Genomic DNA, 20974 nt, shown 5'->3' with positions numbered 1-20974 from the left:
CAGCTTCTGGGTTTTGTTCTTCAAAGTCATTGCTTACCCTCCTGCTATGGTCAGAATGGTGTGTCCCCCCAAAATTCTTAGGTTGAATCCTATTTCCAGTGTGATGATTAGAAAGTAGGGCCTTGGAGTTCTCTTAGTGGCGCAGTGGTTAACGAATCCGACTAGGAACCATGAGGTTGCAGGTTCCATCCCTGGTCTTGCTCAGTGGGTTAAGGATCCAGCATTGCTGTGAGCTGTGGTGTTGGTTGCAGACGTGGTTCAGATCCCGCATTGCTGTGGCTCTGGCGCTGGCCAGTGGCTACAGCTCCAATTCGACCCCTAGCCTGGGAACCTCCATATGCCATGGGAGCAAACCTAGAAAAGGCAAAAAGACAAAAAAAAAAAAAAAAAAGAGAAAGAAAGAAAGTAGGGCCTTGAGATGATTAGGTCATGAGGATGGAGCCCTCATGAGTGGGTTTAGTGTTTTGTGGCATTTTTTTTATCTTTTATTTATTTTTTGTTGTTGTTGTTGTTGTTGCTATCTCTTGGGCTGCTCCCGCAGTATATGGAGGTTCCCAGGCTAGGGGTCGAATCGGAGCTGTAGCCACCGGCCTACGCCAGAGACACAGCAGCATGGGATCCGAGCCGCGTCTGCAACCTACACCACAGCTCACGGCAACGCCGATCGTTAACCCACTGAGCAAGGGCAGGGATCGAACCCGCAACCTCATGGTTCCTAGTCGGATTCGTTAACCACTGCGCCACGACGGGAACTCCTATCTTTTATTTTTTAATTGAAGTATAGTTGGTTCACAATATTGTGTTAGTTTCAGATGTACAACAAAATAATTCGGTTGTGTATACATATTCTTTTTTTTTATTTTTTCCAGGTTATGACAAGCTATTGAACATAGTTCCCTGTGCTATATAGTAGGTCCTTGTTGTTCATGTATTTTATTTTATTTCTTTTTAATTTAATTTTTTTGATGACTGCGACCGGTAGCTTATGGAAGTTCCCAGGCCAGGGACTGAATCCAAGCTGCCACTGCAACCCACACCACACTCCAGATCCTTTAACCCACTGCACCAGGCTGGGGAATGAACCTGCACCTCTGCAGCCAGCCAAGCTGCCACCATGGGAACTCCCATCTATTTTATATATGGTAGTGTGTTTCAGTTAATCCCAATCTCCTAATTTATCCTTCTTCTCACGTTTCCCTTTGGTGACCAGAAGTTTTCTCTGTCTGTGAGTCTGTTTCTGTTTTGTAAATAAGTTCATTTGTGTTATTTTGGGGTTAGTACTGTTACAAAAGAGACCCCTACAGCTCCCTGGCCGCTTCTGCCATATGAGCATACAACAGAATGCCTGTGACACAGAAGAGGGCACTCACCCCACTATGCTAGCACCCTTATCTGGGACTTTCAGCCTCCAAATTTCTGCTTATAAGCCACCTACTCTGTGGTAATTTGTTTTAGCAGCTGGAACAGACTAAGGTACTTCCCCTTCCTCTTTATTATGGATAAAGAACTTCAATCTAGACATGATGGTCCTGAGCAGTCTTCAACCACACAGACAAAGAGAAATGTCCTAGAGGATGCAGAGTAACAAGATAGAAAGGATTTGGGTCCCTCAGCTACTTTACAGAGGTAGAAACACCCTCCTATCTCTGATCCACACAGTATTTTAAAAATATCTCAGTTAATCACCATTATTTGATCTCATTTAAATCAGTCAAACAATAATCTGATACAGTAAGCCTATCAATACTACCTCTTACCATGATTTAACAAATTTTTCTTCCTTAAGATGGAAATGTGTTCAGTGATTTAAATATCTTAATTATATCAAGACAAAAAGAAATCTGAGGAGTTCATTATCATCATCCATGAGGTAGTGTCTCTTTTCTTTTTGTGGCTGCCCCATGACATGTGGAAGTTTCTGCGCTAGAGATCAAACCCATGCCACAGCAGTGACCCAAGCAGTGAGAGTGATTTTTTTCTTTTGGCCACAGCCACAGCACATAGAAGTTCCCTGGATCAGATACAGAGCTATGACCTACGCTGTAGCTATAGCAAAATGGGTCCTTAACCCATTAATCCACCGTACCAGGCCTGGGATCAAACTGGTGCTTCCACGGAGACAAGCCAGATCATTAATCTATTGTGCTGCAGTGGGAATACCAATGAGGTAGTTTTCTGTTGTGAGTGTAGGTATGTGTTTTGCTCAAAGAATAAAGTAAATATTAACAATGGTGAGAAATTAAACATGTGCTAGCAATGGAGGAAAAGGACGGAGATCAAAAACGTGTGCAAGAAACTTTCATTCAATGTAGAAGCAGTATGTGTCGATCAACTCACAAACTTGGATGAGCAAGAAACAGAAGTTTGCTTATTCATCTTTTTAAACTAGACCTGATACTGAACTTATATACTTGAAGACAGGCAGAGCAGATGTTAAATATTGAAATGCTTCATCATCAGTTCAAGTGCATCCCCTCCACTGCCACTGCCACCTGGACTGTACTCTACAAACCCCCAGCTTTTTTAACATTCCAGCAACTTAAGAGATTTCACAGCAAGAGGCCTCCAGGATTTTTCAGCCAACAGCTGTTCTTATTGGTTGGTACTAGCGTACATATGGTTGCTAAATATTTAATATTACCCTGGCCTTTATTTAAATTTAATTTTAGTTTTAAATGCCCGTTCCACTGAATAGCAAAAACCATGTCAGTTACTTCAAGGTCCTCACCCCTTTTCCCCTGGGTTTTACCTCTATGCCAGAGAAGTTAAGTAGTACAAAGGCATTGGATAGAAGGATTTGGGGATGAGTGTGGACAGATCCTGCCCTATAAGTTTGGAAAATATTCTTTGGCAATTTTCCACTTAGCTCCAATTTCACTGGCACTTAGCTGTCAGCTAGTAGAAAACCCCATCCCAGAAATGTTAACAGTACATTGACCCTGCCTGGCAAAGGTCTTCTATGCCAAGTAAGCACAGTTTAGTAGTTTACAGAACAGCCATTAATAACTCTAAACTTTCGAGTGCCAGGTTCACTCAGGGAGAAAATTAAGAGACTTTTGATGATTTCACACATCATTGGTCACTAAGGTTGGAACTCAATAGCTGCAAGCGGCAAAACTGAGGCCAATTAAATAAAGAAGCTATAAATAAACTGCCTGGATCCTAACCTCAGAGCTACATGAAGGTCTGTTAGAAAAGGGTGTGGCTGTGGAAAGCAGAGCAGAATCAGCAGGACAGTGATTCAGCAGATGGGTTCTACTGCATAAAGAGACAGGAGGCCGGAGCTCCAATAAGGGGCTTCCGTTGGAAGTGATGATAGGCAGTGTCTGGGGAAGAAACAGGAAAGAAACATATACTTAAAGAATATAGGATGTTGAAGTTCTCACTGTGGCATGGTGGGTTAATGATCTGGCTAGTTCGTGGAGGTGCCTGTACCATCTCCAGCCTGGCATAGTGACTAAAAGGATCCAGCATTACTACAGCTCTGGTATAGGGTCAGCTCTGGCTCAGATTCTATCCCTGGCCTGGCCCATGAACTTCCATATGCCACAGGGGCAGCCCCCCCCAAAAAAAAGGAATATGGGGGCAAATCTAGATAGTTGAAAATTTCATCAAATAGTACTAAGAGAAATTTTTAAAGACTTAAAGCAGCCTGGACTTGGAGTTTAAATGCAGCATGGCTAGCTTCAGTAAGGAAATAATTAAGGAGGTTACTGCCCAGTTATTCTGTCTCTAATCAAGGTAAAGGGAGAAGAAAGGAGATTAAGTTCAAGCAGCAGTGATCTGATGGGGCCTTAGAAATACTTCCTCTGTAATAAGGAGAAGGCTGAATTCTAAATATTTTATAACCACTAAGGATCTTCCTGCTACAGCTCAGAAAGCAAACAGGAGAGGGACTGACCTGGTGCTACTTGGGCTTCCCAAGCACTCTTATTCACTGCAGGGATCTGACTAGCAGAGAAGTGTTTATAAATATTATTACTATATGTGTGCTCCATCTCTTTCAATTATATTAGAAACAGCTGCTATCAAGGAACAACCATGTGGGCCGTTCTGGGGCTGTGATTTTCCAGAATGCACCAATAAATATGACATTTACACAGTGCTTTCAAAGCCTTAGATAAAATGTTTAAATAAAGAGAAGGCTTATTCTCCCATGTTTTTCTTCTCATCCTGGCATCACCTTTGACTCTGGTTATGATCCTCAGGACAGGACTTAAAAACCCAAGGTATATAGAGGCTCTCTCCCTATTTCACCCTATCCTCCCACCCCTTCTACCCCCCAGAGCCCCATAGATTTGTTAGGACTGAAATTTGCTTTCAATGATATGCTGACAAATCAGCTGGACACGGGGAGATCTGACCCACAGCTTTGCTGATTTTCGTAGTGTAAATACTTCCACCATGGCTGATTTCAAAGACGGCTGTGTGTAACAAATGGCTTGCAAAATTCCTGAAAATTTCACAGTGGGCTCTCATGAAGCTGGTGTGGATAGACTCATCACACCATTGGTGAAGTGAGTTGACCTAAATCTAGTTCTCAGACTCAAGCAAGAAATAGTCCAAACCTCTGAGCAGTCTTAAGTAAAACCATAATAAAAGTAACAGCTGCCTCTTGGTACTCACTCTTACTGTGCAAAGCTTTGAAGTCCTTTGGGGTAACATTATTGATCTCAGCAGAAATTGACAGAACATTGTAAATCAACCATAATAAAAAAAATTCTTAAAAGAAGGGAAAAAAAGCATTGTTGAGTTCCACAAGAAACTTATGAAGTAATTATCATTATGTCCAAGAACAAAGGCTTAAAGAAGCTTAATAACCTAAACAAGGTCATGGATATTGGAAGTTACAGAAGCAGAATTCAAACCCAAGTCTATCTCACTCCAAAATCCATGATTTAACCTCTACCTAATCCTGCTTACTTTATAGTATAAAGCACCTGGTGGTCTTCCAAAAGCCCTGCTGCCTCTCTTTAATGTTACTGCCATTTACCTTTACCTTCATTAGGGTCCCCATCAATTGCTCTCTTCCTCCACATAAACGAATGTTTGCTACTGGAGGGTGGAGCCAGTGTCCCAGGCACGTTTGCATGCCACCAGTGCCCTTTGAGTGCTCTTTCAACGTTTGCTGGATGAATGGATGAATTGATTCAAATCAAACCTGTGACTCAGCATGATTTGTGTTGCTTAGAAAGCTCTGTTCTTACTTCCCCCCAGGCGTCAGAGCCTAAGGGTGGAGGCCTCCTTCTAAGGCTAGAGCTGGAGATAAGATAATGCAATGAGCTTTATGTTAAAGTTCCATCCAAGCAGCTATGGAAAACAGTATGGAGGTTCCTCAGAAAACTAAATATAGAACTACCATATGACCCAGCAATGCTACTCCTGGGCATGTATATTCGAACAAAACTTTCTTTCAAAAAGATACATGTACCCCCATGTTCATTGCAGCACTATTTACAATAGCCAAGACATGGAAACAACCTAAATGTCCATCAACAGATGAATGGATTAAAGATATGGTCCATATACACAATGGAATACTATTCAGTCATAAAAAAGAATGAAATAATGCCATTCACAGAAACATGGATCCAACTAGAGATTATCACAGTAAGTAAAATAAGCCAGAAAGAGAAAGACAAATACCATATGACATCACTTACATGTAGAATCTAAAATATGGTACAAATGGGGAGTTCCCGTCATAGCACAGTGTTTAATGAATCCAACTAGGAACCACGAGGTTCTGGGTTCGATCCCTGGCCTTGCTCAGTGAGCTAAGGATCTGGCATTGCCATGAGCTGTGGTGTAGGTTGCAGACACAACTCAGATCCCACGTTGCTGTGGTTCTGGCTTAGGCTGGTGGCTACAGCTCCGATTAGACCCCTAGCCTGGGAACCTCCATATGCATGGGAGCAGCCCTGGAAAAGGCAAAAAGACAAAAAAATATATATGGCACGTATGTATCTATCTACACAACAGAAACAGACTCACAGACAGGGAGAAAAGACTTATGGTTGCCAAGGAGGAAAGAGGAGGGAGCGGGCTGGACTGGGAGTTTGGGGTTAGTAGATGCAAACTATTACACTTAGAAGGGATAAGCAATGAGGTCCTATTGCATAGCACAGGGAACTGCGTCCAGTTTCTTGGACTAGACCATAATGGAAAGTAATATAAGAAAGGGAATGTGTGTGTGCGTGTATGTGTGTGTACGAATGACTGGATCACTTTGCTGTACTAGGAATTTGCACATCATAAATCAACTATAATTTTTTTAAAAATGAAAAAATAGGAGTTCCCACCATGGCAAAGTGGAAATGAATCCGATTAGGAACCATGATGTTGTGTGTTTGATCCCTGGCCTTGCTCAGTAGGTTAAGGATCCAGCATTGCCATGAGCTGTGGTATAGGTCACAGACGAGGTTCAGATCCATCATTGCTATGGCTGTGGCATAGGCCGGCGGCTACAGCTCCAATTAGACCCCTAGTCTGGGAACCTCCATATGCTGTGGGTGTGGCCCTAAAAACAAAACAAAACAAAACAAAACAAAAAAAGAGAGAGAGAAAAGAAAAAAGAAAAAAAATTTATTCCATCCTAAGACATTGCTTACCACCTCCCCCCTGGGTTTAGGTTTATTTTTTAAGAAGAAAAGATAAAAGACTCATTAAGGCAGTATTCCTAGTTCATAGGTGCCCTGGGCTGGTTTTCACCTCCACATATATCTCATACACTCATTAAAATGCAGAATTTTCATATGGTCATTTCATTGCTTTCCTGCCCCCTAAATGATTAAGGATCACCTCTCCAGACTTAAGGCTATAACTAATCACCCTGACTCACAGTTCTTTGACCTATAAAATAGGCTCATAAAAATTACAGCCTGGAAAGCAACATCTGGAGCAGCCCAGAGACAAGGCTGATAAATCATTTTATAAATTCATAAAAACTTGAGCATTTTCAATTGAATAATAATAATCACACTTCAAAAGCATCTCAGCAGGTCCTTTTTAAAATGAGGCATGCTGGAGTTTTTAAGTAGCAGTGTGTAGTAGGGTATTTCTACATATTTGACTTCCTCTCACAATGTGTGAATTAGGCAAATTAGCCTGCAGTTCTAAGACCTGTGATACACATCAGATACAAGAGATATTAAGCTTGATGTTGGCTAGAATGTGGATATCTGATTTATTTCATGTCTTCTACACATACTTGGGTGTCAGGTGATAATCCCCTTTTTAGTAGAAACTCCGGGTCTTCTTTTGCTAACCCCAGTGGCCTAAGGTAAGAATTTCAGATATCCCAATTTGCATTCTGGGACATGTCTGGAAATAACTATTAAATTAAACCAGGAGATAGTCTTTCCACATATGCGTATATGATACAGAATTATTTTAGCAAATTCCTTCTAAAAGACTATTTTTTTATTTGCTTTCCTGAATTAATCACAATGCCTGGCTCAGAGAAAGCCCTCAGCAATATGGTCTGATTGCCTTACTGATCTTTATTTCTGGTAAAACAGCAGCAGAAGGGGACACAGAGCTTCAGTTTTTATTAGCTTAGACTATCTGTTCTTCTGATAGTGAGTTGACTGTATCATCTTCAGATAAAAAGATATGCTATTATTGGGTAACTTGAAATTTAGTCAGATAGAAGAATCTCAACTTACTATGTATTTCAATGTTGATTTTCTGCCCTCACAGAGATACTGAAACAGGATTTTTTCCCTCAATGAATTTATAAAACTAAGGCTTTCAGAGATGACCTAAGTATTCTTAGACAACACATACCATGTGTCATTTCACAGGGCTCATGATTCAGAACTCTACCCAGTTTTCCAGTCTTAAAGAACAATTTTGAATGTATGATGATAAGCCATTTTTGCTAAGAATGCTTTACTTATTCATTCTTCTGGTCAATTTCATAGTCATTAAATGTTATTAATTTTTCAAATGTTAGAATTATTTTGAGAGAAAAAAAAAGAAGCATGGCAGGTGGGCTTCTTAACCTTTGTACAGAATTATTTATGAGGTATCATATTTCCCCCAAAATGAGAAGCTGAAATTTCACAGTCTAATATGTTTTCCAAGTAGCCATGTCACACGTTACAAAGACTATAGATTCAATTTGTGGTTTCTATAAAATTAGATTCATATCCATGCAAACTAAATAGCTTAAAACTGTGAGTTCCCATTGTGGCACAGCAGGAATGAATCCAACTATTATCCATGAGGATGCTGGTTCAATCCCTGGTGTCGCTCAGTGGGTTAAGGATCCAGCATTACTGTGAGCTGTGGTACAGGTCACAGATGCAGCTCGGATCCAGCACTGCAGTGACAGCCTCCATCTCCAATTCGATCCCTAGATTGGGCACTTCTATAAGCTGCAAGTGTGACCCTAAAAAGCAAAAAAAAAAAAAAAGCTTAAAACGCATTTTCCCTTTTTGAGATTTTCTTTTTCTTAGTGTTGGGGATGGAGTCGGGAGGAGAGTTTGCAAAGGTAATAGGGAAGCCACTTCACTGTTGAGTAAGGGTAGAATTAGTTGTCAGGTTAGAAGGTGGTGCTTATAGTAAGCAGAAGAATGGTCTCTCAAAGATGTCCACATCCTAATACTTGGAATCTGTGAATATATTATATCACATGGCAAAGAGGAATTAAAGTTGCAGATGGAATTAATATTGCTAATAAACTCATCTTAAAATAGATGATCCTAAATTACCTGAGCGGGCCTAACATAAATCACAAGGGTCCTTAAGAGTGTAAGAAAGAGACTAAAGAGGGGATTTAGGGGAAAAGATGTGATGATGAAAGTGGAATTAGAGTGATGCTATAATGCTGGCTTTGAAAACAGAGCAAGGAGGCCACAAGCCAAGGAAGGTGGGTGGCCTCTCGAAGCTGGAAAAAGAAAGAAAATGGATCTCTTCCTAGAGTCTCCAGAAAGGTGTCCTGTGGATGCCTCGATTTTAGCCCAGTCAGACATGTGCCAGATTTCTGACCTCCAGAACCTTAAGATAATATATTTGTGTTGCTCAAAGTCACCAAACTTGTGATATTTTGTTACAGCAGCATTATTGGACTAAATGCTGTGCTAATAGAAAGAGCCCACTCTCCAGGACCTCAGGGAGAATTCAAGTAGAATAGGAACTGCTCATACCAAGAGGCCAAGCACAGCCACTTATAGCAAGTGCTGAGATGCTGATGAAAATAAAAGGCCAATTCTGTAGGTTAGACACACACCAATGAGAAGGTACTTAATACTTAAACTGTACATGGATAAATGGTGCAGCCTAAGAATACTTTGCCACAGTTTAAAACACAAAGTAGAACATGCCCAACTCAGAAAAGTGTCACATGCCCCTAAGTACCACCCGTCTAGGGTTATTATTTCATAAGATGAAAAACATCTAAGTCATGCTTAATAGAAGAAATAGCCTTTCCTCAGATAAGACCAGACACTGGTTTGGAGAAAGATAAACTTTTTCTTTGGTGACATGTGCTTTCTTTTCAGTTAATTAAGGAGGGAATCAGCTACAACCCCTGCAGGTGTAGATGGTGGAACCCAAGCTGTTCCATTCAGTCAGTCCTATTGCCTTCAGAATCAGCAAACACTAAGAGAAGCATCATTTCTTATCTGGTCCAAGCCCGAAGTGTTCTAGTCTCCAATTCTCAGACTAGACAAAAGGGACAGATTGAACTCTGTGAGGACAAACAGAATTAAAGAAAAGAGAGGGGCAGAAGAGAAGATAGAGGGGTCAAAAAGGAGATAGTATCTTCATGGGACAGTGTCCTTTCAGAAGCCCAAAGTCCAACATGTTCTTCCCAAGGGATCAGTAACTTTGTCCAAGTTTCATTCTATACCTCCCTGTAGGTCTGGAAGGAGAAGATGGAAAGTCAACATTTTGACTCTTCATCTTCACCAAGACCTCCTCCTGTGTTTTCTTCTTCAATCAAAATCACCTCTACCAATCTGTTCTAAGAGCACATACCTTCAAATCTCCTTCCCCACAGGAAAAGATCAAAAAGTTCCTGGCATCTTCTAATGTCTCAAGGACTTTCTTTCTGCTCTGCCTCAAACCCTCACTCTAAACCCATCTTCTCTAATTGGGTGACTTGTGTTTCTCCTCCTTTTACTACTTCTCTGGTTTGATGCTTTAGGTAGACTTTCTGTTTGGCTTCATCCTGGCCTTTGCCTGGATATTGTCTTTTTCCCAAGCTTCAAAACTCATAGATAGACCAGGAGGCAGTTCCCTCCCAGCCCTAACACCCAGCCAGACTAGACAAAGCACAGCCCACGAAGGCACTCCAGCACACATACACATGCAAAAGTAGGACCATTCGTTGCTTAAACCATAACCTAGAAAAGATATCCTAGACTCTGTCTTCTCCCTCACTGCTTGCCAGCCTCACACTGCTGACTGGCTATCAACACATACACAAATACAAATAGCAAGTTATGCTGACTTTACCTCTTGAATATTTCTGGGATATTTCTTTTTATTTATAGCCTCATATACCAGTCCTTTGGTTTACACCTTTATTATCTCTTACTTGAAATTTTGCAATTACCTTTTTGTCTTAGGTCAGGTTGCTTGGAAACAGACTCAAGTCAAGATTCCTTTGCAGGATGTTTATTAGAGAATGCACTCAGAAGAACATCTGAAAGTGCAGAAACAGGGTAGGACAGAAGGAGAAATTGAACTGGGACACAGGTACAACAGAAGCCTCCGTACATCCCACAGGAATTTTACTGTACTTTTTTTTTTTTTTTTTTTTGTCTTTTTGCTGTTTCTTTGGGCCGCTTCCGCGGCATATGGAGGTTCCCAGGCTAGGGGTCTAATCGGAGCTGTAGCCGCGGCCTACACCACAGCCACAGCAACGCAGGATCCGAGCCATGTCTGCAACCTACACCACAGCTCACGGCAACGCCGGATCGTTAACCCACTGAGCAAGGCCAGGGATCGAACCCGCAACCTCATGGTTCCTAGTCGGATTCGTTAGCCACTGCGCCACGACGGGAACTCCCCACAGGGAATTTTAAAAGTAAGATGGTTCTTAGGAGGTGAATCAAGTGGAGGAAAGGGGACTAGCCACATTTTAGGAACCAGTCATTGGATGGCTCTCCCAGACAGGAGCTGTGGTCCTGAAGGGATAATCTGGGTTACATAATACAGCACTGACCACAGCTTCCTTTCTCAGAAGTGCTGGGCTGGCTGCCCTATCTCCAATCTCCACATTGTTGCTGCAGTCATTGATTATGCTAAAACATCGGATAAGTATGCCATCATACATTATAAAATCTTTCAGTTCTTGGTCATACTTTTCAGAGACAAATCCCAACTTTTTGGCATGGCTGAAAATCTCAGTGAGATCTAGTCAATTTCAAAAAGAAAATTTTAATGAAATTGTTGATATTTATATGGATCTTATGGTTTAGAACCTTCAAGAATTACAGCTAATCATAAGTTACCTAGTACGGCTTTACCAGCTAGAGTCTGCCAGGTGTTTCATATGCATCATTACTCATGTTGACATCACTAAACCCTTGCACTACGTTGCCATTTTACAGGGGGAGAAGAGCTAAGAGGCAAAGAATTAACAAACCTGCCACTTACTATAGACACAAGAGGCAAAATTAGACTGGAACTCAAGTTGGTCAACTTCAAAGCCTGTGCTCTTGAGATTTATTTTATCTAGTTCATTGTCACTGGAGCTTTGGCCAAGAAAAGAGTCAATGGCCCATTCTGATTTGGTCATAACTATATAAGGAAGAGTTTTCATCAAATTAAAAAAATGCCATGTTTGTCCAATGGTCACCTTTTGATGATCACCCACCAGGAAGCAGCATTACCTAAGTAGGAGTCATTTAGCATGAAGATGAAATGTCAAGAAAACAATGAATATGCATTTTGATGATAAACATCACAGTACAGAGGATCAAACAAAAAAGTAAGAGGAGAACTGGAGTTCCCATCATGGCTCAGTGGCTCAGTGGTTAATGAATCCGACTAGGAACCATGGGGTTATGGGTTCAATCCTTGGCCTTGCTCAGTGGGTTAAGGATCTGGCATTGCCATGAGCTGTGGTGTAGGTGGAAAATGCAGCTCGGATCCCGCATTGCTGTGGCTCTGGAATAGGCTAGGTGGCTACAGCTCTGATTAGACCCCTAGCCTGGGAACCTCCATATGCCATGGGAGTGGCCCAAGAAATGGCAAAAAAAAAAGTAAGAGCAGAACTTAGCACTATTTATTAAAACTAGTGACCCAATCAGGAAAAAGTATAGTCTCATATGAATTGTGTTACACATTTATTCTGGAAAAGCCAAGGACTAAGCTAAAGGTCTTGAAAAACAGTTACAACAGTAACTAAAAACTGTGTTCTGTGAAGCTATACCCAAAAAAATTTAGGCAATAAAATGAATAAACAACAAGAAATCAAAATTCCTTCAATAAATAATAGGAAAAAAAGAAAAAAGCAATAGAAAATCAATGAAGCAACAGAGTCTTTTCCTGAAGATGAATGATTTAAGATAAATAAACCATTTTAAATCCATAATTTTTGTTAATTTCATCTGCCCAGACCCTCCTCACTCTATAGACTCTTTGCAGAGCACCACAAAAAGATGGGATTTATTCATTTATTCATGTAATAAATATTTGTTGAATGCTAACTATATGCCAGGCACTGTAATAATCACTGAGAAATCATGGTTTTGAGGTTTCTTTAAGCATTATGTAAAATCCTTGAGGAAGAGTTCCTGTTGTGGCTCAGTGGTAATGAACCCAACCAGTAACCATGAGGAAGTGTGTTCAATCCCTGGCCTTGCTTGGTGGGTTAAGAATTGGGCATTGACCAGAGCTGCAGTGTAGATTGCAGATGCAGCTCAGATCTGGCATTTATGTGACAGTGATGTAGGCTGGCAGCTACAGCTCCGATTTGACCCCTAGCCTGGGAACTGCCATATGCCATGGGTATGGCCCTAAAAAGACAATAAAGAAAGAAGAATGAAGTAAGAAACAAAGGAACAAAGAAAGAAACAAAGGAACAAAGAAAGAACAAAGAAAGATCCATGAGTGAAGTTCTGAAAGATGGGCTTAGTCCGCATGGGTGCTAAGGAGTTGAGAAATGTTCCAGGGACCATCTCACTGATTGACGGTGGAAACCATGAGGTGAGGATATGAAAAGGTTAAAGGACAGTGAAACAAAAGTACTGCCAGAAAATTCCAGGTAAATAAGCGTCTGTGATTTCTCAAGCCCTGAATAACTACCTGGGCCCCAAACCCAAATCAATAAGAAGAGGACCCTGAATGGAGCAACCATACTCCCAGTTTCCTGGAGGTGGTTCCCATTTTATACACATTCTCCTGGACTAATTATCAATAGCACTCACTTTCACTCTCAAAATGTTCTCTTCTTAATAGTAAGTCATGTGCTCTCCCTACTGTGGAGGAGGTAGAGCCCCATCAAGTGTATGAAAAAATAAAAATAATTATGGTAAAAGAGAAATGACTTAATAGTTCTTAAATCCTTGTGATGAGCCGAAACACTGCTTGGTGATTTTCATGTTTAATATATACTTCAATCTGATTTGGTCTTAAACAGCAGCTCTACAAAAGTAAAATTATTATCTTGATTTTACAAGTGAAGATATGGAAGGCTAAACTAAAATCTTGCCTAAGACACAGACTTAATAATCAGTACATTTGTAATTTCAACCCAGGTCTCAATGCACCAATTTTTAAAAGTTGAGTTTATAAGTGGCTGGATAGGCAGCACAAACTTAGATGTAATTTATAAAAATTTATATTTTAAAAATGACTTCAAATATTTTCCTTTTTCTTTAAAACTATTATTAAATGATGCAGTTGAAACATTTTTATACAAAGAAAGTGATAGATAGAGAATAATCCCTCTTAACGGGTGCCTAGAAAATTGAACATACCCTCTAGAAAACCATCATTTAACAGCTACCAATCAACAACGGTGGTGGCAGTCAGGTTTAGAAAACTTGATAGATACCAGTTAGTTCTTTGCAGGTTCTTGGTGGCAGTGAGTGACTTTAAGGATAAAGAAAAGCTTCAGGAACAACCAATTCAAAAGTATATAAATCACTCATGAAATTAATTCTAAATTGAAGTCCGAAGAAATAAAAATAAATAAGAAAGGGAAGAAAGAAAGGAGGGAAGGAAAGTAGGAAGGAAGGAGGGAGGGAGAGAAGGCAGAAAGAGGGGAGGGAAGAAAGGAAGGGAGGGTGGGATAAGGAAGGAGAGAGGGAGGGAAGGAGAAGGGAGGGAGAGAAGATCAGGGGTTGGGAGGGAGGGAGGTATCAAATCTGCTGTGAACAAAATTAATTTTTGAACCAAATAACTGACAATACTTTATAATCTTTTTAAGTCTGAGATTATTCACATAAGGATTTTTGTTATAAGGAAATTTTACTTGTACAAATTTCTAGGTAAAATCTGACTTCTACAAATATAGGCAGATCAATTATAGCACCTGTGATGCCAATAGCAGTTTTATGAAGGGAACCCCTAAGCATCCATCCTGCTAACTCAACAGCCCAGGGGATTACTTCCCTGTCCTTGAACCTGTTCTCTGCCTGAGCAATCCTGCCCATCTGCTGGCCATTTAGACCAGAGTAGGCACCTCACCACAGACTAGCCCGTAGGCAAAGTCTCTGCCCAATGGTAATCATGGTGATTAACTGTCCCGATCAAAGTATTGTGGCAGGAATTTTTGTCTGAAATACAGAAAGAGTTGTAATTAGTATATGTATGTTTTAAAACACCAAAAAAAAAAAGACATAAAGCAGAGGAATCATAAAGAAGCCAAATTATAAGTAACCAGAAATATTGAGTAAGCAGAAAATATACCCAAGAGTAAAAATATGCATAGGGTAGAGAGGATGGTAATTAAGCAGAAGTAGTAAAATCAGAGGAAACTCAGCAGAGAATTAGAGAACTGCCAATGAGGCCCATGAAATAATACTTGTTCTTCAGAGCTGCCTTGAATCCTGAATGGCCCTTCCTTCTAACACAGACTTTGTAAATCATGGCTGAAGCACAGCTCACTTTCATTCCTGTGACTCTGAAACCCCATCGCCCTTACTGCCACACAGGTAACCTCATGATAAATCCCCATTGTTTAGAGATAGTTTCATATTCTTACAACCAAATACCCCTGATCTCACTTTTTGAATGGTTTCCACCTTTCTATCAACAACAATGGTTAGCAATGACGAATGTAAGATACTCATATTTTGAGAGGGTAGAAAGTACAGAAATGAAAGAAAACTTTATAAAGAGGGGGAATAATGGTGGACAGCAGCAATGATAGAGGGTTTGGGGTTGAAGGGGACTGGTTGGGTTTTTGGGACTATGTTGTTTAATTGGGTTATCATATACCCATTACACGAATTTTTGCTTCATAACTAATTAACCCCTAGATTGGTACAAGTTGGTCCAAGTAGAAAGAGGAAAACAAATTTGTGTTCCAAATCAAGGTGATAGCAGTGAATGGGACATAAAGGACCTTCTTCATTTCTTTCAGTCTGGCAGGGTTCCTGGACATCTCAGTTTACATAAATCCCTAATTGTTCTCTCAGTCTAGATTCACTGTCCTCATGGATGATCTTCTTCACAGATTCTTACAGTGAATTGATTGACAGCTCTAGTTTTCTGTGCAGTGAAATCAAGTATTTCATCAAACTGTATTTCTGTATATACTCATGTGTAAACTATAAGAGCCTCTTTCCTTGCTTTTTCTTTTCTCTTCCCTCCTCTCCCTTTCTCTTTTTTAGTTGAGTGGAATGGGGTGAGTTGGAGGTGGAGAGGGAGAGACTTAGTTAAATTAGCCTCAATCAGTCTTGATCATAAATATTCCCCTTTTCACTTGGCAGAGGCCAGCTATAGACCACAATCATTCTCATTACAGGCAGGCACAGTAGAAAGGAATCAAGTGGAACCAGAAGGGAAGCAAAATGATGAGACTCTGATGAATATTCCTGAATTCCTTGTGGGATGGAGATGGAATTATAGACCCAGGTTGTTCCAGTCTTGCCCTCTGCAAGAGGATCTATGGCAACCAGAAGCACCTGCAATTGAAGAGCCAGGGCCACTCGCCAAATCAGCTAGAGGTATGTAATGCCAGGAAAACACCATCAAGGTCAAGTCCTCTGGTACCTTTTTTTCTCCTAGAGCAGTGGCTGACTCACCATGGCAGGTTGTTATTCTGGACCAGTTTCTAGAATGCTTGGCCCTTCATTGTTTGGAGTCACCCAGGACTCTAGCCCTGCAGCAGCGACTCCAGCCCACAGGTGTTAACTTTGAGTTAAATCAGAGAGGGAAGCATGAACATGTGGACGTAGTTATTTACAGACCATTTCTATCACCTATTAAATTCTAAAAAAATGTGTAGACCCCTGAACTTGATAGAACAAGGCCAGTGATGAGGGCAGAAATCTCTAAGAGGGTACTTCTTCCTCCTGCTCTTCAGCTCACGTTTCACTAATATCAGATATTTATCCCCTTAAGAAGGCACTGCTTGGGCTCCTCCAGAGCCATGACAAGTACCAATATATCATCAAAGTTCACTGTCATTCAAATCTTCCACATCCCCACTCACTTTCTCTGTCACCACAAAGTTGGGGCACAGGAAATACTCTAAGTCATCTTGTCCACCTAGTTGTGTCAAATGCCTGATAATACCCACTCCTAAAGCTTAATTCTGAAAACTAACATCTCTCAATTAAATGATCACAAGCATCCCACACTCACAACACACGATAATACTACCTACATCTTCCTGTATTTACTACTTGGGTTAATCCATACTCAGCCTCATTTGGCCTAGTTTTTTCTATACCTTTATAGTTGGCTATGCATAGGGACTCTGAGAAATAATTTTAAGTAATTATTTAATATAGCTTCTCAAGTTATCTCTTACAAGCCATTCCCTCTGGAATTCTCCCTCTACAGAGTGGTGTGTTGAGACTTTAGGTGAAGTCTCTCAGCTTTAACACAGCTTATGGCCCACTTAGGAAGGCAAAGTACAGTCCCCTAGCTCACAGCATTTCTCTTAACCTCTCCTTTCACTCTTTGGGCACAATTAAATTTAAGCTGCAACATAGAAAGGAGAAAGTTCATATTCATAAGTCTGTATTTTCATACCCACCTTCTGTTTCATCCCTAAATGTTTTAAATTTCAGTAATTTGAACATGAGTCGAAATGTGTAAGATCCTAATGACTCTATTATCTCCATTTATATTAGACAAATATACAATCCAATCTACCTACATATGTATGCATTCTTAAAGAGAATACAAATGCATCATGCTAAAGACTGAATTATGCTTTCCTGAAATCTGAATGGAAGGATATAGATTTACTTTGTGTATATGAGCAAATTGGGAGTTCCCTTCGTGGATCAGTGGTTAACGAACCCAACTAGGATCCATGAGGATTCGGGTTCAATCCCTGGCCTCTCTCAGGGGGTTAAGAATCTGGCATTGACATGAGCTGTAGGTCACAGTGTTCCAATCCCTCATTGCTATGGCTGTGGCATAGGCCGGCAGCTGTAGCTCTGATTCAGCCCCTAGATTGGGAACTGCCACATGCCACAGGTGCAGCCCTAAAAAGCAAAAAAATAAATAGATAAAATAAACCTAAATCTGCACCTACCCAAAACGCTTTACATGTAGGTAAAATTACTTGCAATCATCAAGCGCTATCTATAGTTGTGTCGCTGAACCAAATTTGGGTCTGCTCACAGTAGTCAATGTACTGATGCCAGGTTGTGATGAGGGAGAGCATAGAATATTTATTGCAGGGCAACAAGAAAGGAGTCCAGGACAGCTAGTGTTCAAAACACCCGAACTCCCTGATGGGGTTCAGGGAGGCATTTTTAAAGCCCAGGTGGGGAGGAGGGAGGATCCCAGGATGTATCAGCTCCTGCACAATTCTGAAAACTAACATCTCTCAATTAAATGATCACAAGCACAATTCTTATTGGCTGATGGTGAGGTAATAGGGCGGCATCACATGATCAATCCTTATGTGCCAGTAGTTCTGGGAGCTACATGCTCATGGTCAGAAAGCAATTAATTTCCTTCATTTGGTAGTGATTTCAACATCAGAAAAACAACTCAGGAAATGTGCTTCAGATACTATTATCTATGCAGTTCAGAGAGGAGCTAAAGCAGAGACTATAGGATGGGGTCTGTCCTGAAAAGGCCCCAAAGGATCATGCTTAGTTACAGTTGGGGTCGGATTTTATGAAATTTTGAAGCAGAAGATGTTATATAACAGTAAAGTATACTTCTGGCTATTCTACATTAATCCTTTTGAAATTTGCATCCTATATGGGAAAGGAATCTGAAAAAGAATGGATGTGTGTATAACTGAATCACTTTGCTGTACAGCAGAAATTATCACAACAGTGTAAATCAACTCTACTTCAATAAAAACTTAAAAAAGGAAAAAAAATTAAAAATAAAAATCTACATCTATTGACTCAAAATATGCATCTATCAAATCAAGAATATGCTTTCTTAAGCATATTCTGATTTTGAAAATCAGGCATTAGTTCCCAGGAGATTTTCAACAATTACTAAGATGTGTTTTAAATTTTGAATATTCAGAATGCTAATCTATGATGGAATATCATTACCAGAAACAAATCAGGTCTATGGTCTTTGCTCAGATACACAAATAATTCCATCTCCTTCCATTCAGATAGCAGGAAAGTATAATTCAGTCTTGAGGTTTAATTAAAAACAGCTCTCAAATGTAAATGGAATTCTTGTATTTTTAAACAACCAGAATATAAATATCACCGAGTGGCAGCAGAGCAATTTAAAGTTTCAATTTTATGTCAGAATCGAGTTAGCATCAAGTCCTTTGAAAGACATCAATAGCTAGCTCTGATAAACTGTATTGCTGAGCCAAAATGATGCCAATATTCCTTTCCAAATTATGTAGTTTTATTAAGCCATTCTATTTCACACACGTATGTGTGTGTGTGTGTGCGTGTGTGTATATATATATATATAAAATGGATATATACATGTATACATGTGTATACATGCACACATATACTTTCAATTTATGTAATTTAATCACATATATATTACACATACATCATGCACATATGAGATATATATTTCAGATTGTCAAAAATCACTACAGTGCCTTATTTGAAGGTTATCTATTGTGTTTCAAAGTTTCTCAATCCAGGAGTTCCTGTCGTGGTGCAGTGCTTAACGAATCCGACTAGGAACCATGAGGTTGCGGGTTCGATCCCTGCCCTTGCTCAGTGGGTCAACGATCCGGCGTTGCCGTGAGCTGTGGTGTAGGTCGCAGACGCGGCTCGGATCCAGCGTTGCTGTGGCTCTGGTATAGGCAGGCGGCTACGGCTCCAATTAGACCCCTAGCCTGGGAAACTCCATATGCTGCGGGAGCGGCCCAAGAAATGGCAAAAAGACAAAAAGAAAAAACAAAAAAACAAAGTTTCTAAATCCAGGTTGGTATATTACGATCATCAATATCCAAAATATTTGAGGTCCATTACATTAAAAGTACCTTTCTATCGAGCATTCTTGACTCTCTTGCTTATACTTCCAGTGTTTGATACTGCAAGATAATTTTCCTATTGAAAGTATCCAAGCCAGTAGGGCTGTCAGATTTCTGCTCCTCAAGTGAGCTATCAACCTTGCTGTTGATAAGCTGGTTAAATACACTGGTCATCTCTGAGTGAAAAAAAAGAGTTAAGGGTTGAAATGACAAAGGAAGATATGTTCCCTCCACCTCTAACAGCTACACTTCAAGTTGATGTGTATAAAAAGCACAGTTTTGCATGCATTTTGAACTAAGAGAAAATTCTGCTCAAAACTCATGGTTTGTGGTGAATACCTGAAGGTATTCTCCTGCCATCCCCAGCTCTTACTTTTCCAAGGATGTGCCCCTGTCCCCACAACTACCCCATCTGGATGGCTCCCTTAGGAAATGACTCTTACCTGACTTCACCCAGGGCCCCAGATGAGGATACTCACTAATGCTGGGCCAAGTAAACCCCTTCCTAGGGACTTTTTTTTTTTTTGGACTGACACTGAGAAAGTAGGTCAGGTCAGTCTTTAGTGTTGGTGGAAAATATAATAATGGAAAACTCATGAACTGTTGATGGCTTATATTCAACTCTTTGCGACACAAACTAAAAATGATGGTGACCAACAGAACATCAGAGATGAGAGAAGCTATATCCTGGTGGTATCAAATCCCTGGTCATGACTTTTTCGGAAAACCAGCTACTTCTCTGAAGCTTGGTTGTTCAATTCTTCCATGGATTCTAGGAGGTGACTTTGAGTTTGATTATGGTTATTTACAGCTGAGACAATCTGGTTCCTAAAGGCATAGGACCCCAAATTTTGGTATGATTGAATCCAAGTAGGGTGGGAATATCTTTTTGAAGATCAGAGTTTTGGAATTCAAGAGTTCAATTTGTATATTTTCATTAATATAGATAGTTTTTGGAGTTCCCATCATGGCTCAGCAGAAATGAATCTGACTGGATATATACACTCCTTTTGAAGGTAGTGAAGCAATGGGCTAAACCACCTCTTGTTACCTCTTGGATTCAGACCGATGTCCCTATCACAGGATGTTAGCTACTTCTTTTAGCATTCATAAAGTTGAGGCATAGAGAGACAAGCTGTCTCACCTGAAAGGTGGCAGGAAACAAAAGGACAGGTGACAAAGTTCCCATTGCGGTGCAGCAGAAACAAACCCATGAGGATGTGGGTTGAATCCCTGGCCTCACTCAGTGGGTTAAGCATCTGGCATTGCTGTGAGCTGTGGTGTAGGTTGCAGATATGGCTTGGATCCCATGAGGCTGTGGCTGTGGTGTAGACCAGCAGCTATAGCTCAGATTCAACCCCTAGCCTGGGAACTTCCATATACCTCAGGTGTTCCCCTAAAAAAGCA

The sequence above is a fragment of the Sus scrofa genome, chromosome 1 (assembly GCF_000003025.6).
Source record: "Sus scrofa isolate TJ Tabasco breed Duroc chromosome 1, Sscrofa11.1, whole genome shotgun sequence".
Classification (NCBI taxonomy): domain Eukaryota; kingdom Metazoa; phylum Chordata; class Mammalia; order Artiodactyla; family Suidae; genus Sus; species Sus scrofa.
This window is presented reverse-complemented; position numbering follows the sequence as displayed.